Raw genomic sequence first — 27643 nt, 5'->3', positions numbered from 1 at the left:
AGTCATGGTTCAATTCCCGGTCAGGGCACATGTTCAGGTTGCAGGCTCGATCCCCAGTGCGGGGTATGCAGGAGGCAGTGATTAATGAGTCTCTCCAATCCTTGATGTTTTCATATCTCTCTCACTCTCTTTTCCTCTCTGAAATCAATTAAAATTATATTTTAAAAATGTGTAAATTGACAGCTATAAAAAGTCATGAGGATATAATGTATAGGATAGGGAACATAATAAATATTATAATAACTACTAGGGGCCCAGTGCATGAATTTGTGTACCTTGATAGGAATTGTGGGCTGCAAGACTGTGGTGGACCCAGGGATGGGTCTCGGCCCATCCTCTGCACCCTCATCCAGACCCTCCCACCACAGCCCCCGTTCTTCTGTCTGCCGGCAGCCCGGCTCCTGCTGCCACTGCTCCCATGTGCTGATGGTGCCAGTGACAGCTGCTGCCCTGATTGCCCCTCAGGAGTGAGGGGATGTGGAAAAGCCCTGAGGGGAGATAGGGACCGGCACCAGGTGCTGGCAGCGGGTGTGAGCAAGGCTATCGCTGGCAGTGGGTATGAGAGGAGGCTGCCTGCCCTGATCACCCCTCAGGAGCTGGGGGAGGTGGAGAATCCCCAAGGGGCAATTGGGGCTGGCAGCCACCACTCACACTTGCTGATGGTGCCAAACGATTGGGGCTGGTGCCGGGGCTGGCTGTGGGTGCGAGCAGTGGCTTCGGCATTGGCAGAAGGTGCAAGTGGGGCTGGCACCAGCAGCAGGTGCAAGCACCTGGCGGGACTCCAGCAGACAGGAGCAAAGAATTTTCAGTAATCACCAGAGGCTTGCCCCAGTGACAGTGACCAGCACCCCAACTTGGTCTGGCATCCCCGCTCACCTGCTCCATTATCCCGACACTGCTGTTACCCGCCATGTTCCGTGCTCTGCCACCTGCTGCTGATGCCTGCCATGTTCCATATGGGCCCCCTCATGGTCAGCGCCCATCATAGTGACTGGTTGTTTGATTGTTCTGCTGTTTGGTCTATTTGCATACTAGGGTTTTATATACATACTAGGGGCCCGGTGCACGAAATTCGTGCACTGGGTGTGTGTGTGTGTGTGGGGGGGGGAGTGTCCCTCAGCCCAGCCTGCCCCCTCTCACATACTGGGAGCCCTCAGGCGTTGACCCCCCATCACCCTCCAATCGCAGGATCGGCCCCTTGCCCAGGCCTGACGCCTCTGGCCTAGGCGTCCGGCCCAGGCAGCGGGGACCCGCAGCTGCAGCGGCCCCGCGATCGTGGGCTTCGCTCTAGGCCCAGGCAAGGGACCCCTAGCTCCTGGGACTGCCAGCTTCGACCTTGCCCAGCTCCCATCGCTGGCTCCACCCCTACTCCCTGCTATCACTGGCCAGGGCGGCAAAGGCGCCTGATTCTCTGATCATGGCTGGGGGGCAGGGCAAAGGCGGCCCCAGGGCCGCCTTTGCCCTGCCCCCCAGCTCTTAGCTCCCCCCTGGGTTTCCGATCACTGTCAGTGGCAGGGGGCTTCTTCCTGCTTTCCCTTTCGCCTCCCTGCATTGTGCCTACATATGCAAATTAACCGCCATCTTGTTGGCAGTTAACTGCCAATCTTAGTTGGCAGTTAACTGCCAATCATAGTTGGCAGTTAACTGCCAATCATAGTTGGCAGTTAATTTGCATATAGCCCTGATTAGCCAATGAAAAGGGTATCGTCGTACGCCAATTACCATTTTTCTCTTTTATTAGATAGGATAGATGTATGGTGTTAGATAGGTCCTAGACTTATTGAGATGATCACTTCATAAGTTATATAAATGTCTAATCACTACGTTGTACACCTGAAACTAATAGTGTATGTCAATTATAATTGAAAAAATTAAAAACAAACAAACAAAAGAAATACAATAGGATTAAGAGGTGAAAGATTCAGCTTGAGTTATAAATGTAGAGTTAGTTAGTGAGTCAGTTCAGGTGCTTCAACAGGCAGATGCCAAGGTGGGATTAGATATGCAAGATATTTATTGGGGAAAATGTCTATGAAGGGTAATGGTTAGGCTTACTTGAGAAGGCTTCAAGACTGTCATACAGGTCTGACACCTGTAAAATGAGAGGAAAGATAGTAAAACTAAGTAACAGAGCCTCAGACTGAAGTGCAAATATGAGAATGTCTTGGCCAGGCCAATGTGAGTTCTCCAAGCAAAGGCTGACGGTTAGAAGGGTCCCACATTGGGCAGAAAGAGCCAGCTACCGTAGTCATATTACACTTAGTAACTGGCTGTGAGCAGTCTTGGGAAAGCTCAGCTTTGGCCAGAGCATCACAGAGACTCTGGAAGTGCTGCGGGTTAAGGCCTTCAGTCAGCTGTGGTCAATGAAACAGGTTCTCTTCAAGGGAGATCTCAGCTGTGCATGTCCATGGCTGACACAATAACTTGTTTATATGTTTTATTTCAGTCATGTTTAGCTACTGTGATTAATCTGAGGAGGAAGTGGAATATTATAATTAAGTAGGTTTGAGAATTTTCAGGAGGGAATATGAAGGGAGAGAAGGATAAGAAAATTGAAGGATAACCAATGGTATTATACACCCATGCAAGCAAGAAGCTGAAGTCTCTTTATTAAGGTAAACATCTTTAACTTTCTCTGTAAATTTCTGAATACAAAAGTATGAAAGAGACTTATAATGTCATATATGTGTGTGTGTACATATATATTTGAAAGAGAGAGAAAGAAATGATATCAGAAGTTATCAATTTATACATAGTTAGATGTAAGAAGAGAGAGATGAATTTGTTGCTTCCTGGGTAGGTTTCAATTCCCATATGTTTCTTATACTCTTAATCACACTGGATTTTATTTTAATTTCATATAGCCATTGCTTTATTCTCAAATTCCACTGAACTACTTAATCATATGCTCAAATGAAGAGAAGAAATTGAATGCATTGAACTTATTATATTGAGAGATGATATGCAATTCTACAAAGTAGTGTCTTGGTATGAGAATTTGAAGGGTACTTTGGACTCTAAAGAATTTAAAGATTACTCACTAACTTTAGAATTAAACCTCAGTATAAGATCAGCTTCCTGACTCTAGCCTATATCTGAAATCCCTTTTATTTTGCTTCTACTTGTCTATTTGGATATTCCACTCCGTGAATGAATACTGTGGAACTATCAAATCCCCATTTATCTGTGATTTTGCCCACCTGATGCCAACTTCTAACTGCAATAATGGAATGTATTTCCATTTGTCTTGGGTCTATCCCTCAGTTTTTTTCCTACTTTGATGGGCTGGTCTAGTTTCAGCTCCAAACCATCTTTAATATATCTTGTCACACTCTAATTAACAAAGCTTTGCCTGATTATTCCAGTGATATTAATAATCAAATAATGATTATAGTCATTTCTATAGTCACCAGTAAGTGCAAGGAACTGAGTTCTGTTCTGAGAGCCCTAAGAAATATTCACATAAGATCTCCATAGCACACTATATTTTATTATTGTTGTTATCCTTATTTACACATTACAAAAATGAAGCACAGCTAATACAACTTGCCTAAATTTATACAATAAATTGTGGCACCACAGAGAAAAACAAGCTGACTTCAAATTCTCATTTAATTACTATTTTATACCCTTGGCACTAGCCACTAAATATATCTATTTATATAAAAGCCTAGTAAGTAACCATTATGACCAAACGACCAGAATGACTGGAAATACCAGAACAACTGGAATGATGAGTTGCTCTGACACACACGATCACCAGGGGGCAGACACTCAATGTAGGAGCTGCCTCCTGGTGGTCAGTGCACTCCCACAGTGGGGGCGCCACTCACTGACCTATCCCAGTGGCCCACTAGCCCGGTGGCAGCCACTCACTCCCTTAGTAGTCCTGCTGGCCTCCTGGAAGTCATCCTCAGACACTGTGGCCACTTCCCCTCCCTAGACGCTCCACAAGGAAGAAAGGACATAAAATCGGCTGCCAGGTGGCTCCTGACAACTGATGAGAATGTCAATGGGAAGGATCTGGATCCCAGGCTGGCAAGGGTATCCCAGCACCCACCCAGAGGGTTGATTGCATCCCAGTCCCACACCCCCTCAGTACCCTACCCATGCACGAATTTGTGCACTGGGCCTCTAGTCTATTTATAAATGTCTGATGTCCCACATTTTCAATACATTCACAGATTCATCTACTTTTTTTTAAGTTCTCCATATTAAAAGATAAAGTAACAACACTGTCTACTTATAGAAAAAAATAATAATCCTCTGTCTATACAAGGCCATCATTAGATACTTGTTGATTTCTTTCAGACCCTGAACACAGCCTCCATGCTTACATTTATTGATGCTTCAGGGTAACTATTTTTGGTTATAGCTATAATCATAACTGTCAAACAGAAGTGCATGTAATTTTTTTATCTTATAGTTTCAAGTCCTATTTTCATTAGAATCTCTGCTTTAGGGCTTGAAGCTTTTCAGATTATAAAGCTGGCCTCCTAAATCAGAAACAGAAAGGACTTTTCTACAGGATGATACATGCTTCCAGATGTGTGTCAAAATAAAGCAATATGCTTGTTAAAGGATGATTTTTACCTACATCTCTCCTTCTTGATCTAGGAGTTATATTTTCCAAACTATATTGGAAAATTAATTAAGATTGCACTGGCTGAAGAGCAAATTGAAACTTTTGTTAAGGTCAGTGATAGTTTTTCACTGCTGAATTGAACCAATTACTTATGGGACATGCCCTGTTTCTTTAACACTTTTCTGTCCATCAGTTGTAGCATCTGTTTCTGAATATTATGAGGAAATACATTACAGCATTTAAGTAGGGTTTCATTTTAAGCAAAGAATTTTATTGGATAAAATTAGACACAGTCCTTTTCTTTATTTGCCTTATCCTCTTTGTAGAAAGTGAGTGTTTGTTTTGCTCTACACAGAAGTTATTTCTTCTAATAGATTGAGTACAATATATGAGTATTAATTTCACTGGCAAATTGTTATAAAATTCAAGGTGTCACGATAATTTTTTCTGTTTCACAGGAATCTAAATTAATAAAAATTATTTGAGAAATCATATAGGTATGGGAAATAATCTACACTAATAAAAGAGAAACATGCAAATTGGTGTCACTCTGCTACACCCACCAGCCAATCAGAGTGACTATGCAAATTAACCCAACAAAGATGGTGGTTAATTTGCATATGCAGGTGCAGAGCGAAGACTGAAGACTGAAGACTGAAGACTGAAGAGGCTTGGCTTCTCTGCTGCAGCCAGGCCAAAGGCCTGGATCCCAGGTGCGGGAGGAAAACCAGTGCTGGCAGCCAGGGGAAGGAAGGCCTATTGTGCGAATCTTCGTGCAACGGGCTTCTAGTAACTAAATAATAATTTATATCTGTATTCTATGTTCCTTACATATCATGCAACTGATCTTGAATTTGCAAACTAAGTGAAAAGGCAGAGAGAAGTAACTATTCATATAATATAACAGTGCTCTAAATTAACCATACTATTGGAAAGATAGCTTTACTTTCTGTTTTTTAAAATATGTTTTTATTGATTTTTAGAGAGAGAGTAGGAAGAGGGAGAGATAGAAACATTGATGAGACAGAAACATCAATATTAATCGGATGCCTCCTACATGCCCCTTGCTGAAGATCAAGCCTATAACCCAGGAATGTGCCCTGACTGGGAATTGGACTTGCAACCTCCTGGTACATGAGTGGATTCTCAAACACTGAGCAACACCAGCCGGGAAGTTTTACTTTATCGATAACTTATCTAATAGGTTCTCCTCTTACAATCTGTTCTATGTGTTTCTTCCTTTACATTATTAATAATATCATCTTATTTCAACACTGGTGACTTTGCATTTATATAACTTTAATAAACTTATTATTATACTAGAGGCCTGGTCCCTAGGCCTGGCCTGCAATCAGGAACATCTTCCCCGACTGCCCGCAGCTGGCCCCACACCCTGCTGCCACCTACCCCCAGCTCCCCATTTTCCATTGGGCAATCAGAGCCTGACGGCCAGGGGTAGGGACCGAGAGGTGGTCAGTGTGCCTCATAGTGACTGGTCAAGCAGTCGTTCTGGTTGTTCTGCCATTAGGGTCAATTTGCATATTACCCTTCTATTATATAGGATTACTGCCACCAAACCTTTCTACTTTTAAACTTCTTTCAAGTGGATATTTTAAAAACATCACTTTCACTTCGTTTCCCCTGTTTAAAATTTCTTATCCCTTAGTTTCTATACTCATTCTCACTTGATTGATGCCTTTCTGTGTAGCACTCCTTAGTGAGGCCACCTTCTCTATGGATAACCAAAGATGTTCTGATCAGTTATTTTGCTATTGCTTATGTTGTTCCATGGATAAGCCAAAGGCTGCCTTTTCTTTATGTCCAACACTGCATCTCTCCCCTTCATAAAATCTCACTTAATGGATTTATTCCTGTTAAGATCTTCTCTTCTCTGAATTCCTAAATCCATCTACATTGTGTAGTCTCAAACTGGGCTCTAGTTTATATTGTTTTTTAGTTACTTCATGCTTATTATTTCTCTAAGTAGGTTATGTTTTTACAGTAGTATTATATTTTCTACCAAGGCTTGTTGAACACTAGGAAACAAATAGATATTTGAGTAATATTAAAACATTATTATAATGCATGATATATTACAGTAATAACATTTGTTAAAATATGGCAGCATACATTTAAGACAACATAAGTGATTACATGTTCAACAAGGTGTACACAATTTTTTAAAACCATCTCATTATAGATTATTATACATGAAATTAACTACATCGTATTCTAACATTTCTTCCAAGTAAAAGCAGCAAGGTAGCATCTTAAATCAAACCTTGAAAAATATGACTAAGATTAAACAGGACATGTTTAAAATCTCATAAACTAAGTAAAAATTTTTCAACAATAATTTTAAGTTATTGTGTAAATAAAATAAGAAAAATACAACACTCAATTTTAACTTAATATTTTATGTTTTATGTACAATTTTGAGAATATGATAATAAGTTGTGCTCCTGATCATTACTTTTCCCCTTTCCAAAACAATGTATATAAACACACATAATGTTTTTATGTGATTTGCTTTGATTTTTATTGGAACTAGATTTCCTTTGTAAAAATATAGCATTAATTAAAAATATTTTTAAACTTCATTTTTGAAGTAAAAATAATTGCTTTAAAAAAAGACATAAATGTAAATTGGGCAAATAAAATCTAAAAGAGGAAAATTAATTCTGCTTAAATGAGTAAGTTGCTGATATTTGACTTGAATAAAAAGTGGTATTTTAGATTTGACTTTGACATTGCAGGGGTCATGCTATCTTTAATATCCAGTTGAGCTTTTAAACTTTTCATTTCAATAATAATAAGAGTTTGATTTGATTTATAGAGGTTCATAGAAACACATCAAATCAAAATTCCTATAGTTGCCAAGCAAAAGTCAACTTGTGTCAAGAAATTCTTGACATTTTTTCCAAAGGTAGGTCAGAGTCAGATTATTTATTTTCTTTTAAATAAATGAGGATATGCAGGGTGTCCCCACAAATGGATAAACACCTTAACAGCTTATATCTCAATTTTGTAAATAAAATATATTTTATTTATTTTATTTTTAAATGTTTAAAAAATACATTTTTGTTGATTTCAGAGAGAGAGAGAGAGAGAGAGAGAGAGAGAGAGAGAGAGAGAGAGGTGGATGAGATAGAATCAATTGGTTGCCTCATGCACACCTCCTGCTGGGAATTGAGCCTGCAACTGGGCATATGCCCTGACCAGGAATCAAACTGATGACCTCTTGGCTCACGGGTCAACACTCAACCACTGAACCAAGTTGGCTGGGAAAAATTGAAATGTATTTTAAAAAATACTGCCTTTATTCAAAGTGTATGTAAACATACACAATTTGGTATTATTCATATTATTTCAGCAAGAAAATATTGACATTTATACTTGAATTTTAAAATGTTATGAGACTTGAATTTCAAAAGGGTCGTGCAATATCTTCTGGTATTTGCAAACTCTTGCCTAAGAAACTGACCAGTCCTTGTGAATCCTTATTTCAGCCCAGAGAAACACTTTTTCTAGTCCTGGAGAATTCAATAGTTGTCTCTACTGACACTATCATATTAGTATTAATATCTTAATGCTAAGATGTTATTTGCCTCTTTCACTCTCACTTTCTCTTTTTTTTTTATGTCACCTTAATCATTTATTGGTAGCAGCAGAGATCAAGGGGATGGCAATAAAAGCTAGGTGTTCATGCAGTTGTCACAGGCCAAACTGACACATCAAATCCATGAGCTAAATGGGATTTCCAGAGACTGTCCTATGCAGTGATGGCATCTGATACAACCAATGAGAAGACAGGCATTTATCACCACCTGGCTTATTCATTCATCCTTATAATGACCGTTTATTTGGAATCCTGGTACGTCTGAAAGCCATTCTGGACTAGAACAGCACTTACTTGGGGCTACAGCTATGAGGTGGGCAGTGTGGAAGGCACAGAGCTGCTCTGCCACTGCGGGGCCATGGAATGCAGAGGGCGTCTTCTTCAGAGGGCAGCCTTCTCCTTAACCTTCATAACGGATCTTCCCTCAGGAACTAGGACTTCCTGACTGTGGAAGTCTGACCTGCAAGTCTCTAGAGTAGCTACTCCCCGAGCTCCTAGTAGGGAGAAATGGGGGTTTGGGATCAGGAGATCCCTTCAATGTGACGCTAACAGGCAGGGTCCCTCCTCCACCCACTAAGGCACTAAAGGAGAGTTTTCTGCTCTACTTTGGCCTGACTTTCTTTTCAGTTCTGTTGCTCATCGCTTCCATCCTACATTTGTTCAATACCCATACTTCTAACAGACTTTATACCTGGATTGAGGGCTGTGTATTTACTATCTCTGATTTGAATAGATCTTTTAATAAAATGTAAAGACTAAAACAATATTACTCATTACTCATTGGCAACTCATATATACCCTCTTAGAATCTTACCCTTTTTCTGTTTTTAAAAGATCAAAATTGAGACTTATGGGAGTGGTGTTATGTAGTTTGGTTGAATTCCAGCTTTTTCTTTTTGTTTGTTTGTTTTGACCCTTCTTTTCTCTGTGATCTCACAATCATAAATGTTGTACGGCCTCCTTCCCTTTAACTCACTTCTCCAGAATAAATTACGAGTCCAATATGCTGTCCTAAATTTGCTAACTTTGCATAAATCGCTTCTGACAGGATTATAAATGTGTGTATATGTATACATAAATATATAAAAACTTTGCCTAAAACATATTTAATATAATTTATGATCAATTGTACCCCCCAAATGCTCTCCTCACATGTTCCATCTGTTTATTTACATTTCTGTTATGCCTACATAAAAGCTCACCTTTGATTTTCTACATTCTTCTCTTTTGATAAATATTTCCCATCAGTATCCTTATAAGTCCTCTTCCATTTTAGCTAAAGATGCATCTTTCTGAAGCATCAATAAAGATGACAACTGAACCTTGTTTTGAAAGATTCACCTCATTTCTGTGGCAAATTTATCTGCCATTTATAGCCAATCCGTGAATGTGATTTCCCTGACACATTATTCTGAGATTTGACTTTAATATTCTTTCAAAAATGTTAAGCTCCATGCTTTTGGCAGAATGTAGGTTCAGACAACTTGCTTCTATGTGACCAGTTATATCCTGAGCACTGAGGTAAGGCTGACATTCAGTGGAGCAGTGATTCCCAAAGCATTGTCCAGGTATCTGGGGTTCTCTGAGACCCTTTCAAGGAGCCTGCAATGCCAAAACAATTTCACTATCCTAGGTTATCATTTGTCTTTTCAACTCTCATTTCACATGGGTGAAGAGTGGAGTTTTCCAGACACTATATAATTTTTATGGCAATAGGATGAATGCAGAAGCAGGTATGAACATTTTGCTGTTTCTGTTAAGAGAGCTATTAAGAAGAATTGTAAAATGTAAACAATGCCATTCTTCACTCTGATTTTTTGTTGTTGTTTCAGGAAGTACATATATTTTTATAAATATGTAATTTATGTTGAAAATTAATGGTTTTATTAATTCCAGCTTTAAATAAATTGGTGAATAAATATTTTTAAATTTATGATTTAATTTCTAATACAGTAATTATAGACATAGCTTGCTTAAAGCAAAGCTCTTGGGGATCCTCAGTATCATTCAAGATTATAAAAGGGTCCTGAGGCCAAATGTTGGAGACACATTCTTATGGAGTCTGTCTAAATTCTTCTCTAATCTTTAATTAAGTCCATCCAATCTTCTATACACAAATGGAAAGTAACCTGTAAAGCCAGCTCCGATCAGTACCAAAACAAGTGTTTGTTCAGATCCTATATATTTTTTCATTCTTTTCAGGTCATTTTCTAATGGACAAAAGCTCTTGATTTTAATTTTGTCCCATCTATTATTATTTTCTCTTATAATTAACTCCCTGCTTTAGAAATCTCAAAGATTGTAAATATATTTTTCTATGTTATCTCCTAAAAATTACATTGTTTTACTTTCTTTTCAGTAAATCTTAGAATTTACTTATATTTAATGTTACTGTTTAACTTTCAATTTTTACTGTTTAGACTACAGTTCATGTAGAATTGATTTTTGTCTATGGCATGAGATAAGGGTCAAGATAATTTTTCCATATAGAAATCTAATTAATCCAGCAACATGTATTTTAAAGATCATTGTTTCCACTGCCCTATAATATGTTCTTTGTTATAAGTTAGATGATTTTGACTTCAACGTTTTTTTTCTTTTCCATTCTAATACACGTTTTATCTTAAAGGATGTTGTAATAGCAGTATAAGGCTTACAGCTTCATTCTTTATTTTTGCTTTATGGATTATTGGCCCTTCATATTTCCATACAGATTTAGAACCATCTTTACAATTTTCATGCAAATAAATGTTATTTGGAATATTGCTTGGCATTGGAATAGATTAATTTGGGAAGAGCTGGCAAGTTTAAAATACTGAGTATTTGAAGCAGTGTATTATGTTATAGTAAGAGTTTCCTTTTTTCCCTAGTTTGCTCTTATTATAAATGAATAATGAATTTTAATTCTACATATATTTAGAACATTTACCTTTTCTGGTGTTCTTTATTCCTTTCTTCTTTTTTATGTTTCCATCTGAGGTAATTTCTTTCTATTTAATAACTCCCATTCAGTGTTTCATCTTAGTGCAGACTTGCTTGCAGCAGTTACTCTCAAGTTGTTTGCCTGAAAATTTCTTCATTCAAACTTTATTTTTTATATATTTTTATTTATTTCAGAGAGGAAGGAAGAGGGAGAGAGAGAGATAGAAGCATCAATGATGAGAGAGAATCATTAATTGGCTGCCTCCTGCATGCCTCACACTGGGGATTGAGCCCGCAACCTGGGCATATGGCCGGACTGGGAATTGAACCGTGACCTCCTGGTTCATTGGTCGATGCTCAACCACTGAGCCATGCCAGCTGGGCCTCAACCTTTATTTTTGAAAGATGTCTTTTATATCAATAACTAGAGGCCTGGTGCACAAAAATTTGTGCACTCAGGGGGAAGGAGAGGTCCATCAGCCTGGCCTGTGCCCTCTCGCAGTCTGGGACCCCTCAGGAGATAATAACTTGCTGGCTTAGGACTGCTCCCGGGTGGCAGAGGGCAGGCCCAATCCCTAGGTGCAGCCCCTGGTCGGGCTCAGACCAGGGCTGATTGGGGAGTAGGGGCACTGTCCCTGTCATGCACAGAGCAGGGCGGATTGGGAGGTTGCGATGCCACTCTCAGTCACACTCAGGGTAGGGCTGATTGGGGGGTTGGGGCACCGCTCCCTGTCACACTCAAGGCAGGGTCAATGGGGAGGTTGCGGCGCCACCCCCTGACACGCACAGAGCAGGGCCAATGAGGGGGTTGGGGCGCTGCCCCCTGTCACTCACAGAGCAGGGCCCATCAGGGGGGTTGGGGCTCCATACCCTGTCACGCACAGAGCAGGGCTGATCAGGGGGTTGGGGCGCCTTCCCCTGTCACGAACAGAGCAGGGCGGATAGGGAGGTTGTTTCCCCGCCCCCTGTCACACACAGAGCTGCAGGGCAATCAGTGGGTTCGGGCGCTGCCCTCTGTCATGCTGATCCTGGTGCTGGGAGGCATATTACCCTTTTACTATATAGGATAGAGGCCTGGTGCATGGGTGGGGCCTGCTGGTTTGCCCTGAAGGGTGTCCTGGATCAGGGTGGGGGTCCCCACTGGGGTGCCTGGCCAGCCTGGGTGAGGGGATGATGGCTGTTTGCAGCTGGTCACACACCCTTCAGGGTGGAGGTCCCCACTGGGGTGCCTGGCCAGTCTGGGTGAGGGGCTGAGGGCTGTTTTCATGCTGGCGGGTGACTGAAGCTCCCAACCGCTCCTTTTTTTCGTGTTTTTTTTTTTATTCTGGGCCAGACTTAGCTTTGAGGCTTGGCTCCAGCTCTTAGGCCTCCGCTGCTGAAAGTAGGTTTCTGGCCTTTGCTTACAATGTTGCGATCCTGCTGGCTGAAGCCCGGCGGACTAAAGCAGATTTCTGGGGTTTTGTTTAGCTTCTATGTTTGTTACATAGTTGCTTAGAGTTGCAGCTCAGAGGCCTGCAGCGGCAGGCGGGGAACTTTGGAGTCCTCCGTCACTGAAGCAAGCAAGCCTCATATTAGTTTCAAGCTACCTGGCTGCCGGCCGCCATCTTGACTGGCAATTAATTTGCATATTGCCCCGATTAGCCAATGGGAAGGGTAGCGGTCGTACGCTAATTACCATGTTTCTCTTTTATTAGATAGGATAATTTCCCACTGTAATGGCAATATTGGACCACAACAACTTTTGTAGGAACTTCATTAATTTTCTTAGAAATTTAATCTCTATTTCTTAGTATTTTTTTCTTTTAATCTTTATTGTTCAGCTTAATACAGATGTCCCTCTTTTTATCCCCCATAGCTCCACTCCACCTGGTTCCCACCCCAGCCCAGGCCCTCATCAACCCACTGTCTGAATCCATAGGTACTGCATACTAGTACATGCATATAAGATCTTTGTCTAATCTCTTCCCAAAACCCCACACACCCCTTTCCCTCTGAGAATTGTCAGTCAACTCCATTTCCTTTCCCCTGATTCTATTCCATTCACGAGTTTATTCTGTTCATCAGATATTTTTATCCATTTGATTTTTAGATTCACTTGATAGATATGCATTTGTTGTCCCTTTGTTATTCATAATTCTTTTATCTTTACCTTTTTCATCTTCTTCTGCTTCTTAAAGAATACCCTTCAACATTTCATATAAAACTGGTTTGGTGGTGATGAACTCCTTTAGCTTTTTCTTGTCTGTGAAGCTCTTTATTTGACCTTCAATTCTAAATGATAGCTTTGCTAGATAGAGTATTCTTGGTTGTAGCTTCTTGCTATTCATCACTTGGAATATTTCTTGCCACTCCCTTCTGGTCTGCATAGTTTCTGTTGAGAAATCAGCTGACAGTTGTATGGGTACTCCCTTGTAGGTAACTAACTGTTTTTCTCTTGCAGCTTTTAAGATTCTCTCTTTGTATTTTGCCCTTGGCATTTTAATTATGTGTCTTGGTGTGGTCCTCTTTGGATTCCTCTTGTTTGGGTTCTCTGTGCTTCCTGGACTTGTAAGTCTATTTCTTTCACCAGGTAGGGGAAGTTTTCTGTCATTATTTCTCCAAATAGGTTTTCAATATCTTGCTCTCTCTCTTCTTCTGGCACCCCCATAATTCAGATGTTGGTACTCTTGAAGTTGTCTCAGAGGCTCCTTACACTACCTTCATATTTTTGGAGTCTTTTTTTTCCTTTTTGCTCTTCCTGTTGGGTGTTTTTTGCTTCCTCGTACTTCAAATCTTTGACTTGATTCTTGGGATCTTCTCTAGTATATTGTTGAATCTCTGTATATTATTCTTTATTTCAGTCAGTGTATGCTTAATTTCTGACTGGTTCTTTTCTGTTTTTTGGCATCTCACTGAGATCTTTGAAGGTCTCACTAAGTTCCTCAGAGGTTTCTAGAAGATTCTTGTGTAACCTTATAACTGTGGTTTTGAACTCTATTCCAGTAGTTTGCTTTCTTCCATTTCTTTCATTTGTGACATGTTTCTTTGTCTCCGCATTTTGGCTGCTTCCCTGTGTTTGTTTCTATGTATTGGGTAATTGCTAAGTCTCCTTGAGTTGATAGAGTGGCCTTGTGAAGTAGGTGTCCTATAGGGCCCAGTGGCCCAGCCTCCCCAATCACCTGAAATAGACACTCTTGGTGCACCCCTTTGTGGGCTGTGTGCATAGTCTTGTTGTAGTTGAGCCTTGATTGCTATTGGTATTACTGGGAGGAATTGACTTCCAGGCCAATTGGCTGTGAGGACCAGCTGTGTCTACAATGGAAGAGCTGTTGAGCAGGAGACACCCTTATAAGGCAGGACTTGCTTCATTGGAACTTTGGTGCTCACTGAGTCTGCCCCTTGAGTGTGTTACTTATGGATGTGAAGAGTTCTAATCTTGTATGCTCTAGAACTGACCACTGGGTACACTGGCTCTTGGATCTCCAAGGAGGTGCAAAGTCAGCGACTGCTTGAGGCCAACCAGCAGGAGCTACAGAGAGATCTGCAGATTCCTCCTCTTTGTATCGGGTTTGGAAGTGCCCAGACAAGGCCCAGCTGTGAAACAAGGCAGGCTGGCACTGGTGTGGCCTTGGGCCTTTTGATAGCTTTGGGGCTCCCTGACCCAGCTTCAGCTAGTTTGACAGGTTTTAGGCTGAGAAAGGGCAGGCCATTCATACGCAAAAGCCGCTGCACACAACTTAGGTGGGATTGTAATTTAGGTAGAGCCAGGTCTCAGGGAATCTCCAGGGTGGAGCAAACAGCAATGGCTGCCAATCAGCCCTGCACCCTGCACCAGGGAGGTCCCAGCACAAGAACAGTGACTGTTGTGAGCACCTCCGTCTGGAAGAAAGCTGCCCCCATGTTCTTGCCCAAATGCCAGACAGTCCAGTTTCTCCTCTTATGTGTCTGGGACCCTCCAAGTCTCACCCTGTACTGGAGTTCAGAGCAAGTGGAAGCTTGTATCTCCCTCCGGATTAGAAAAACAGCGCACTCAGGTGCCGGACCAGCCTGTTCCACATCTCCCACTTCCTACCAGTCTCAATGTGCTTTCTTCTTTACTTCTAGTTGTAGTACTTCTACTCAGCCAGCTTTCCTGTGGTTCTGGATGATAGTCATTATGTATTTTAGTTGTAATTTTTATGTGGTTTTGAGAGGAACCAAGTACAGGTGTTTACCTATGCCACCATCTTGGTTCTCTTCCTCTATTTCTTAGTATTAACATTAGGCTGATGATTTTTCTTTTCTCTCCATGCACTCTTTCTGAAATTGATTTTTTTTTTGTCTTTTTACTAGCCATAATCTCAATGAGAGGTAATAAATGAATCTGGCATGGAGATATGGATGCTCTTTTGTCCTCTCACTATGAGCAAAAAGAAAGGCATACAAGTTGGAGAAGTCCCTAAATTATTGTATCTACTATGTCTTGGGTTACTGTCCCATTGGCACAGCCACTATTTCGATTATCATATAATCAGTTTTTCTAAGAATTGTCTACCATTTTCACTGTTTTAGTGCTATATTTCATATTATTGTAGGAGACAGAAGGAACAAATTCCCCTGTTTTTCCTCTTTCCTCTTTTACTGAACCTTAGAAGAAGATAGTATATTCAGGTTGTGAATAGATCAAATGTTAAAGATTTCTCTTAACTGTGGGTTAGCACTCATAACTGAAGTTCTCAATTGTGTGGTATCAAAACTGAATGGGAATTTTTTTCTACCACACCTCAAAAGCACTTGGATAGCAATATGACCTAGATCTTGTTATAAATGCAGACCATAAACTCTCTAAACTGATTCTACCCCCTCAACTTTAAGTGGTTTCATTATTTCCAAAGTCATTTCCCCCCAAAAAATTTTTCTCTTGGTTTTCCTTGCTTTTTCATACATTAGCTATTGATAAAACTGTTTTCCTGTTTCATGATACAAAGCTTTTGATATAACACAACATGGGTAGGTTGACAAGTATTGGACATCAACACTTTATACTTTTTGATACCTTGTTGGGACCCAAACAGTCTATGTATCTACCTATCTATCATCTATCATCTATCTAGTCTATCTATCATCTATCTAAATTTACTCCACTCCAAAGCAATCTGCTTGCTGCTGGACCTGTGATTCAGTGTCAGTTCAGCCTAAGTCTGTAACTAATGGAAAGAGTCACAAGACACTATGTTCCCACCATTGGTTTAATATGGTTGTTTGCATTTGATTTCATTTTTTTTTTAGTAGACTTCATTTTTTATCTCAGTTTTAGGTTTATAGCAAAATTTAGCAGAATATAGAAATTTCCTATATACCTCTTCTCTACACATGCATAGCTTCCTCTATTACCAACATACTATGCCAAATAAGTACATTTGTTACAAGGTATGGACCTACATAGACACATCATTATTATCAAAAAGTTCATAATTTACATTTAGGTTAAATCTTGGTATTGGGCATGCTGTGAGTTTATACAAATATATAATATATAATAACATGTATCAAACATTATAGTATTATACAGAATAGTTTCACTAAAAATTATCTAGGCTTCACCTATCTATCTCTCCTTCTCCTCTAACCCCTGGCATCTACTTAACTGTTTATTTTATCTATAGTTTTGGCTTTTCCGGTATGCATTGAAAGTTTCTCCATGTCTTTTTGACTGATAACTCATGTTAGTGTTGAATCATATTCCATTATCTGGGTAAACCAAGTTTTTTATCCATTTAACTATTGAAGAACATCCTGGCTGCTTCCAAATTTTGGCAAGACAAATACAACTTCTGTAAATGTCCTTGTGCAGGTTTTTCTGTAGAAATAAATTTTGACTCTTTTGCGTAAATACTAAAGTGTGTACTTTCTGGTTCATATGATAATTATATGCTTAATTATGTAAGATATTTCCAAAACTGTCTTCCAACTTGGCCATTATTTTTCATCCCCATCAGCAATGAAGGAGAGTTTGTTTTGTTTCAAATCCTCACCAGAATTTGATGTTATCAAGTGTTCTAGATTGTGGCCATTCTAATAGTTGTGTAGTGGTATCTCACTGTTGTTTTAATTTGAATTTCCCTGATGAGGTATGATGTGGAACATTTTTTCTTATGCTTATTTGACATCTGTATATATCCTTTGTTGAGGTTTCTGTTTAGGTCTTCTAGATTTTACTACTCATGTTTTCTTCTGAGATTCTCATGGCTTCGAGTCTACCATTAAACTCAACTCATTTAGTTTTTAGTATGGTGTAAGAAGGTGGTATAGTTTCATTTTTATGCATGTATCTGTCTCATTTTCCAAGCACCACTTATTAAAGAGACTACCTTTATTTTATTGTATGCTTTTGCTTCCTTTGTCAAATATTAATTGAACATAAAGACATAGGGAGATTTCTGGGCTCTCTGTTCTGTACCATTGATCTATATGTCTGTTTTTATGCCAGTACCAAGGTCTTTTAATTACAATGGCCTTGTAGTATAGTTTGATATCAGGTATTGTGATACTTCCACCTTTTTTCTTTCTCAAGATTGTTGTTTTTTTGGAGGGTTTTGTTGTTGTTCCATATAAGTTTTGTAAAATACACCACAAAATTCTTGATAGGAATTGTGTTGAATCTTTAGATTGATTTGGGTAGTATGGACATTATAATGCAGTCAATTCTTCTAATTCATGAACATGGTCTATGCTTCTACTTATATGTATCTTCTTTAATTTTTGTTTTCTTCAGTGTCTTATAATTTTCTGTATATAGGTCTTTTCATCCTTGGTTAAATTTGTTCCTGGTTATTTTATTATTTTTAATTGATTGTAAATGAGATTGTTTCCTTAGATTAATTCTTTCTTTCACGGATCATGGCTTTGACTTTTTATCTAAAAATTATCATCATGTCCAAAGTCATCCAGACTTTGCCCAATGTTATTTTGTAGGAATTTTTGTATAGATATTTATTTACATTTAGGTGTATGATCTATTTTAAGTTACTTTCTGTGATTTCATTTGATTTTTGCTTGGGACATCATGCTATATAGGTAATCTTCCTTATTTGTCTTACACCACGTCATTTTAGAGTTGCAATAAAGTAAATTCAGGGTCATATTCTCACATATCCTTTGGCAAGATAGAGGTTCAGATTCTGTGTTGATCTTTTCTCTGAGAAACTTATATAATATTTTATTCCTTGAAGCTTTTAAAGAAGAGTCATGCTGATATCGTATTTGATTTCAGAGGCTTAAAGTTCTGTAAGTGTCTTTTTTCTGCTGCATATTTTCTAATAGATATTAAAATAGGCATTATATTTTCTAGAAATGTATTCTGTAATATAATTTATCTAGGATATTCAGGAATAAATGAAGTTACTTACAAAATTTAAAACCCAAACTTTGCTTAATATAATCTGTATGTCGGCAAAAAAAAAATATTTATTTTGAAAAATACCATTTTAAAATATTGTATTTAATTGTCTAAAACAATCGTTTTTGTCTCCTCCACAAACCAGTGTGCATATGAATAAACAATGTGCTAGTGAAGGCATAACTTGACATTAAAGTTTTATTTGGTCCTGCTAGTCTTTACTCACTTGTCAAAATTCTGTGATTTATTCAGTTGAAACTGTACTCTGCTCCATCAATGTGGCTGGGGAGGATGGCTAAGGAAAGATAGAGGAAAAACATACATATAAAGAAACAAAACATATCTGCCCCAGAGGCAGTTTTAGTCTATTTGAAAAGTATTTGCAATACACATGGAAATAACATAGGGATATATTCTGAATAAAAATACATTTTATTAAAATTCCAGTGTTCTTTGCCAAAGGGAGAGAAAGAAACAAACATATATTTTATATCTTCACTTGGTTAGATATCATATCAAATATTTTACATAGAGTTTAATATTTACTTCTTACAACATTGCTCTCTTTAACTCTAATTTTATAGATGACACTAAATATCATTTAAGAACTTAAATTCAAGGTCATAGGGCCAGAAAAGATGTCAAGTTGTTATTTTATCTCAGATTTAACTTGTCTCAAAACTTGTATTCTTTTTACTATTTCCTATGATATAGAAAAATGCCAAAAGTTATTCTAAAATTTTTCAATCACATTGTAAAAAATAAGGCAAAGGTCTCCTTTTAATCTACATGTATACTAAAGTGAAAACTTGCCATTCAGTCTTTTACTAATCCCATCTAATAAAAGAATAATATGCACATTAACCATCACTTCATGATAAAGATGGTGGCACCCACAGCCAATAAGGTGGGAATATGCAAATTGATGTGACAAAGATGGTGGTGCTGGCTGGAGCCATGGAGCCAAGCTGGCCAGAGAGCAGGTGTGGGAGGCTGGGCTTCCTTGGCCGCCCCAGCTGGCTCATGGCTGCCACCCAGACAAAGCCATAGTGGCAGGGCTGAGGCAGAAGCAGTTAGGGGCAATCAGGACAGGAGGGGGGTAGTTGGGGGTGAGCAGGCCAGCAGGGGGCCCCATTGGGGGCAAGCAGGCTGGCAGGGGGGTCAGTTGGGGGCAAGCAGGTTGGAAGGGGGGCAGTTGGGTGTGATCAGGCCAGCCAGAGGGGCAGTTTGGGGTAAGCATGCTGGCAGGGGGGCAGTTGGGGGCAAGCAGGCTGGTGGGGGGGGCAGTTGGGGGCAAGCAGGCTGGTGGGGGGGGCAGTTGGGGGTGATCAAGCTGGTCGGGGGACAGTTGGGGCAAACAGGCCAGCAAGGGGGGCAGTTGGGGGTGAGAAGACTGGTGGGGAGGCAGTTGGAGACAAGCAGGCTGGCAGGCAGAGGGGTTAGGGGCAATCAGGCAGGCAGGCAGGTGAGCGGTTAGGAGCCAGCAGTCCCAGATTGTGAGAGGGATGTCCGACTGCTGGTTTAGGTCCGACTCCTATGCTATCGGGCCTAAACTGGCAGTCGGACATCCTCCAAGGGCTCCCAGATTGGAGAGGGAGCAGGCCAGGCTGAGGGACACCCCCACCCTGTGCATGAATTCCATGCACCAGGCCACTAATGGTGATATAAGCTGATACTAATTTATTAAAAATGAAAGTGTTCATTCAATTTACAAATGAACACATTATTTAAAGTCATGGGCAAAGCACTAAGGTTATATTAAAAATATATATACCAGACAGACAAGAAGTCCTATTTTTCAAATAGTGAAGCTAAAAATATATCAAGTGATTTAACCAAAAAATTCCAATTTTAGCAAATTTACTGGATTACTCAATAAGCATGCATTATAATATTAATCATAACAGTGTCCTATTAATAAACAGTTAATTTACAAACTTTAAGCACCAAAATATGTGCTCATTAAATAGAGTTTGCATTATCTTTAGGACATATTTCTGACACAATATAAAATGGGGCAAAAGTAGTTTACAGTTGTGAGTCTGCAAAATGGAGTGTATTATTATATTATTATTTATTAACTATTGTATTATTTTCCATACAAACAACTGTAACCCTACTTTTGCCTCACCCTGTGTAATAATTAATTCAGTGGTTGGGTCAAGATTTTCTTCTAAGTTTTTAACTCAATTGCAAGAGTTACTGCAATGTAATTATTTCCCTCAATTCCAAAATATAACAAAGACCTTTGCTAAGTAAAACTCTCCAACTAGAATGTAAAATCTATGAAGGGAAGAATTATAACGATTGTTTTTCTTGTATTTTCTATATCATAGTCCACATGATTTGTTTATTAGTTTTTCCTTTAATGAAGGAAATTGAAATTTAACTTACTTTATGCTATTTTGATGAATTCATTTTTACAAAAGTCACTTGTTATGGTTTTCATGGAGAGTGAAATCTTTATATAATAACCTACATTAATTCAACTCAAAAATACTGCTTCAGCACATACTATCTGCAAGGAAAAGGACATGAAACTCAAATTGTTTTGTACAATGCAAATCCTTCTTTATTGTTTAGTAAAAATTTTAATGTTTTAGGAAAACTAAGTTACATAACGTTCTCCTGGAGTTAAAACCATATACATTAAGCCTCATTAAAGGAACTAATGTAAAATTCATATGGGTAACCTACAGCAAAATATAATTTTGAAATAAGATTGTTATTTTAAATCATTTATTTTATTTATTCCACCTTTGCATTTTCTAAAAATGAGAAAAGAAAATGAGAGAGTATGAAGAACGCGTCTGGAGATTTCAGTTGGACAAACATTTATTGTTGTTTTGCCTCAGGATTGTCAAGTAGCTTCATAACAGACTTTACTTTTCAACCAATTTTGCCACATGTAGATACTGTCTATGTGTCTCCTTTGGTAATAGAATCTGCATGAATTTTACATTTAAGGCTGTGGCTTTTGGGAAGAGAAAAACATTTTAAGCAGGAAATAAATAATACAAAGCATCACAGAGGAAAATCACCTCTGATTTGCCTTCTGTGGATAAGCTGCTGGTCTCTATGTTAAAGCACAAACAGAAGTCATGAGCAAGGCTGTGTCTAAGAAGTAATGAAACCCAGAAAAACAGCTTTGATTCATTCATTGTTCTGACTTCTGCATTGGCATCTTGTTTTTATCCTACCCCCTCCTTTTTTTTAATTATAAAAGTCAACCAACAACAACAACAAAGTCCAGATGATTAAAATATCTGATTATTAAAATAAGCTAGACTTTTATAAAATAGGCATATCTTCTTTATGAGAATTTTAAAATCCATTTTTTTGTCTATGTGAACTCGGTACATATTTGAGTAACCTAATAGACTAGACTTTCTGTTTTAATGAATATATTGAATGATATCTCAGCAATACAATTACCTTTGAAAGAACAACAAAGAAGGAAAATGCATAGTCCAATAAATGACATCCTAATATGGGCAACTTGCATGAGATTGCGTAGGCTTTTGGAAACGTCCTTCCATTTATTACATATGCATCTCAAAGCTAATTAAAAACACACATAAAATACACTTCACTGTCCTAATTTAAACTGTGTACATATTTGCAGTAGTAGCTAGCAGTTGCTGCAGAAAGAATTCCATACAGGAAAATTCATGTATGTAAAAATACATTATTCATGTCTATATCCATGGAAATAGCATATAAGCCACCCAATGTGAAAACAGAAGTTATATGATTTTTTCCCCTTAATTCTCCTTATGAATATATTTAGGATTAGGGATTACCCATACAAATTATCTCAAATTTATTCCTTTATTGAACTCACACAGACTTAGAAAAACTGTGCCTAGTTGATCAGAAGGAGAGGTGGGCAAGGCCATTTCAGGATTCAGACTTGGTAACATCGGAAATCTTTTTACTTCAAGGGAAGAAAATTTCTTTTTCTAAGCTCTCTACATACATATTTAATCATCATTCCTATCGATGCAATAAATATCTTATATAATAAAGAGCTAATATGCAAATGGTTGCCATGCCCTCACAGCTCAGACACTCAACACTGGGGAGAGAGGAATGGGGACCAGCCAGGCACAAACAAGCTTGCGAGAGAGGAATGGGGACCAGCCAGGCTGCAGCCCAGGCGAGGGACAAGCCGCCTGCTCCGCAGTCCTGGCACCAGCGGCTGGGGCTGGGGCCCGGAAGAGGGACAAGCCGCCTGCCCCACAGTCCCAGGTGCCAGTGGCTGCACCTGCACCTGCAGCCCAGGAGAGGGACAAGCTGCATGCCCTGCAGTCTTGGGAGCCAGTGTCTGCGGCTGCAGCCCGGGCGAAGCTGCCCGTCCACAGTCCCCTGCGGCTGCAGCCTGCCCGGGCAAAGCCAGCCCAGGTCCTGGGTGCCTGTGGCTGGCCAGAGGGAGGGAAGACCTGGTCCTGGGTGCCTGCAACCAGCCGGAGGAGGGAATCCTGGGTCCCGGGTGCAGGGTGAGGCAGAGGCAGTTAGGGGCCATCAGGCCAGCAGGGGAGCAGTTAGGGGTGATCAGGATGGTAGGGGAGCAGTTAGGGGAGATAAGGCAGGCAGGCAGAGTGGTTAGGGACAATCAGGCAGGCAGGCAGGCAGACAAGTGGTTAGGAGTGAGCAGTCCTGAATTGCGAGAGGCAGTCGGACATCCCCCAAGGGGTCCTAGATTGGAGAGGGTGCAGGCCAGGCTGAGGGGCCCCTTGCCCCTGTGCACGAATATCATGCACTGGGCCTCTAGTATAGTAAATAAAAACAGGTATGTTATTGAAGAAAAATAGAAGCCAATAAGAACAGAAATGTTATTGAATATAAGTGTCAAATTCTTAGCAAGAGGCTTCCAACTATATTCCACTGAGGGACCCAATCTGTCATTTGTTTTCAGATTATTCTCCTTTATTATGTTACTAGAGGCCCAGTACAGGAAATTCGTGCACTGGGTGGGGCCTGCACCCTCTCACAGTCCGGAGATTTCAGTGAATGTCCAACTGATGGCTTAGGCCCGCTCCCTGCAGGGAGAGGGCCAAAGCTGGCAGTAGGACATCCTTAGTGCTGCTGCGGAGGTGAGAGAGGCTCCCACCACCGCTACTGTGCTCACCAGCCATGAGCCAGCTTCTGTCTGAGTGGCACTCCCCCTGTGGGAGCACACTGATCATGGGGTTAGCTCCTGTGTTGTATGTCTGCCCGCAGTGTCAGTGTGCATCATAGTGACCAGTTGTTCTGCTGTTTGGTCGATTTGCATATTAGCCTTTTATTATATAGGATTGGCTGTCTATTACTATTACTCATTTGGCCATATTATATTTTACATTTTTATATCATGTTCATATTTCTATTCCAGGTCTCATGTATCAATAATAACATACCTATAAGAGTGTCTTATATACCGTAAGTGTCCAAACAATGTGTATTATGCAGAGATGAATTTCAACATCAATGAACATATCAAATTTATTTTAGCCTTCAAGTTGGGAAAAAACAAAACAAAAACAACCCTGTTCTTTTTAACATGGATGCAGTGAAAAGTGGTAACATAAAATATATGATGATTATAATATAATTTAATATTAAATATAATTCAATATCAAATCAAAACAACACCAGCAATCTTATAGAGTTAGAAGAGAAATTTAGCAAGGCAATGTTTCTGGCAAATTAAAAAAAATTGTGTCGACATACTCTCAGAATTAGCAAGACATCTCTATTCTGTAATTCATCATTGATGAATCATTAAGTAAGATGAGATTCACAGGAAGTAACTTACTTATTTGAGTCTTAGTAGACACTTGACCCTTCTTTTTCCTTTTACATAAAACTTTCAATGTATCCAGAGTTAAGACTGCCAGTTCAATAATTTTTCTTATGGATTCAAATAACCAGGAGTCACTTATGTATCTATCTATCTATCTATCTATCTATCTATCTATCTATCTATCATCTATCTATCTATCATCTATCTATCTATCATCTCTCAATCATCTATCTATTATCTATCTATCTATCTATCTATCTATCTATCTATCATCTATCTATCTATCATCTATCTATCTATCATCTCTCAATCATCTATCTATTATCTATCTATCTATCTATCTATCTATCTATCTATCTATTTATCTATCTATCATCTATCATTATCTACCTACCTACCTATATAAATACCTACCTCCATTTTGGTGAAAAGACTGACAATTCAGATATATTGAGCAAACTCTATATGTGTGGTTATTTTCTACTTTCTATTACCAACATTACAGCAGCAATGTTCTGGACATTTTCTGCCGGATTTTTCAGACTGCTTCAGTTAAAAAACAAACATAAAAAGCCATTATGAGCAAGAGTAATGTTGATGCATTGAGCAATGCTGAAATGAAGACTTGCTGAAGGATAGCTTATATGCCAGTATAGCTTGCAGAATAGCTCCCAAGAGTAGTATTATAAAATTGGAAACTTAGGCCATTTCTCCTATAACTGTTTTAATACTAATGAAAAAATTCTTGAAATTGTCATATTTCTTGAACAGTAGTCAAAGTACAGGACATAAGAGAACGTAATTCAAGAATCTGTGAATATATGTTATGTTACCATAACACTGAACTCATATTAGATAGTTATCTATTCCTAATCTTTAAAAAACTATTATTTTATAAAATTTTAATGACCTTTAAAAAGGTAAATTCAAGTTACTGCTATGATTCCATAGATTAAAAATTGCACAAATTAAAAAGAGCTTCATAAATTGCAAAACACCATAAAATTAGTGATTTTCAGGTTTCAAAGCATTTTTGCATTTTATCAGTTATTTTAACATACTATTACTCAGCTTTATACTCTGTATGATGAGGTATTTTCTTTACTAGCCCTTTTGCTATATTTATTGTTTGTCTTTTCACCCAAGTTATTAACTGGACACAAATTTTTACTTTTCCTCTTCCCCTAACACTCAAATTTAACTCAACAAATGTACATCTCATTTTTTTCTTTAAATCATTTCTCAATTTTTTCTCATATTTTCCATGACTTATCAAATCCCTTTCAACTTGTATCTTCAATATTACACTCACTTTTTTTATTGAGATGTAATTGATATATGACATATTAATTCCAGGTCTTCAACATAATGATTTGATATCTAGTTAACAACTGTTACCATAAATAGTTATAATTTTTTTCTTGTGATGAGGACTTTCAAAATCTACTTTTAGCAACTTTAAAATATGCAATACAGTACTGTTAACTAAAGTCACCATGCTGTATGTTACCTCCCCATGATTTATTTTATAATTGGAAGTTTGTATGTTTTGAACCTGTTCAGCCATTTCTCCCCCACCCCACTATCTCTGGCAACTACCAGTCTGTTCTCTTTATCTATAAGCTTGTGGTGTTTGTGTTTGTTTTTTTTTAATTCCACATATAAGTGAGATTATATGGTATTCATCTTTCTCTGTCTTATTTCACTTAGCATAATGCCTCCAAGTTTCATCCATGTTGTCACAAATGGCAAGATTTTATTATCTTTATGGCTGAATAATATTCCATTGTATACTATATAGACTACATGTTCTTTATCCATTTAGCCATCAGTGAACACTTAGGTTCATTGAATATCTTGGCTATTGAAAATAATGCTGCAGTAAGCATTATATCATTTTAATTAATGCTTTTGTTTTCTTCAGGTAAATACCCAGAAGTGGAATTGCTGAGTCACATGGTTATTCTATTTTTAAAACTTTGGGGAACCTCCATACTGATTTTCACAGTGGCTGCAACAATTTACATTCCTGCCAACAGTGCACAAGGCTTCCCTTTCTCCACATCTTTGTCAATGTTTGTGATTTCTTGTCTTTTTAAAAACAGCCATTCCAACAGGTGTGTGGTGATCTTGTGTCTTGTATACCTGTATCTACACTATTAGTTACCTTTATAATTATTCTCCTCACTTGAATATTGCCTCCATTAGTGAAGAAAATATACTTTTGAATGATCTGATTCAGCATTTTCAAAATTAATTGTGTATAGAAAGCACCTGGCCATCTCATTAAAATGCCAATAAATCCATAGATCTGGAATGGAGCCTGAGCTTCTGCATTTACAAGCTCACACAAGATGATGACAATGTCTTGCAGGTCATGCTCTGAGAAGCAAGAATCTTAGTAAAACCTTAATTGCTCATGTTACTCTCTTTGGGTAATTTTCTCACAGGAACCCATCCCTGTTGGAATGAAGCCAACCTACTTGAGTGTGGAATACAAAATTATTTCAGGATCTTCATCATCATATCCTTGACATTTAAAATCATTTCGTTTAAGTTCCCCTGTTTCTCAGCCAGAAGTTTAAATATGTAATCTACCAATGCCTATGTGACTATTGACTAATTCTTGTCCCTGCCTAGGACTTTTTCTTTATCTCTTTCTCTTGTTTAATAGTCACCTCCTCCTAAAAGCCTTTATTGGCGACCTGAAGCTTGGATTGTCTACTCTTACACATGTTCCCTTATCACTCTGGGTTGACTATTATGACAGCACTTAAGCTTGTTCTGAAATTATACAAGAGTGTTTATCCCACTGGATTGTGAGTTTGAGGCCATGGTATTTTCATCTTTGTTTCCCACAGGCTTAGTCAAGGTGCTGATACATAAGACCTAATAAATATTTGCCTAACTCAACTAAAGTTATGTGAGATCACTTCTGGAATTTGTCTTATTTGAGGTCAGGCAGGGATCTGCATTTGTCTCTGGTTGGGCAGGGTCATAGGCTGTGTTTTCTGGTAGGGTGGTGCTATTGGTTGAACTCATCAATTGGGCAGGGCTGTGAGCTGGGCTCCCCATTGCTCCTGGTTGGGTAGGGACTCAACTGTGCTCTTCACCTGGATGGTGCTATCAGGCCCCAGGTTCAGGCAGGGCCACAGGCAGGGCTGGGTGGTAGGTCAGAGCCTCAAGCTGTTCTCTGTGATCCAGTAGGGTCACAAGTTGTGCCCTAAAGTTGGACAGAGAGGGAGGCTGGGCTTAGTGATAATGCAGGCTTCTTGCTATGTTCTGCTTCTAGGTGAGGTTACTGGTTCAGCTCTCTTATGGGCTGGAACCTCCTACTATGTCCTGCTCTTGGGTAGGTAGACACTGCTCAGTAGG

Source organism: Myotis daubentonii, chromosome 3 (assembly GCF_963259705.1).
Source record: "Myotis daubentonii chromosome 3, mMyoDau2.1, whole genome shotgun sequence".
Lineage (NCBI taxonomy): Eukaryota > Metazoa > Chordata > Mammalia > Chiroptera > Vespertilionidae > Myotis > Myotis daubentonii.
The sequence above is the reverse complement of the archived record's forward strand: the minus strand, read 5'-3'. Positions refer to the sequence as shown.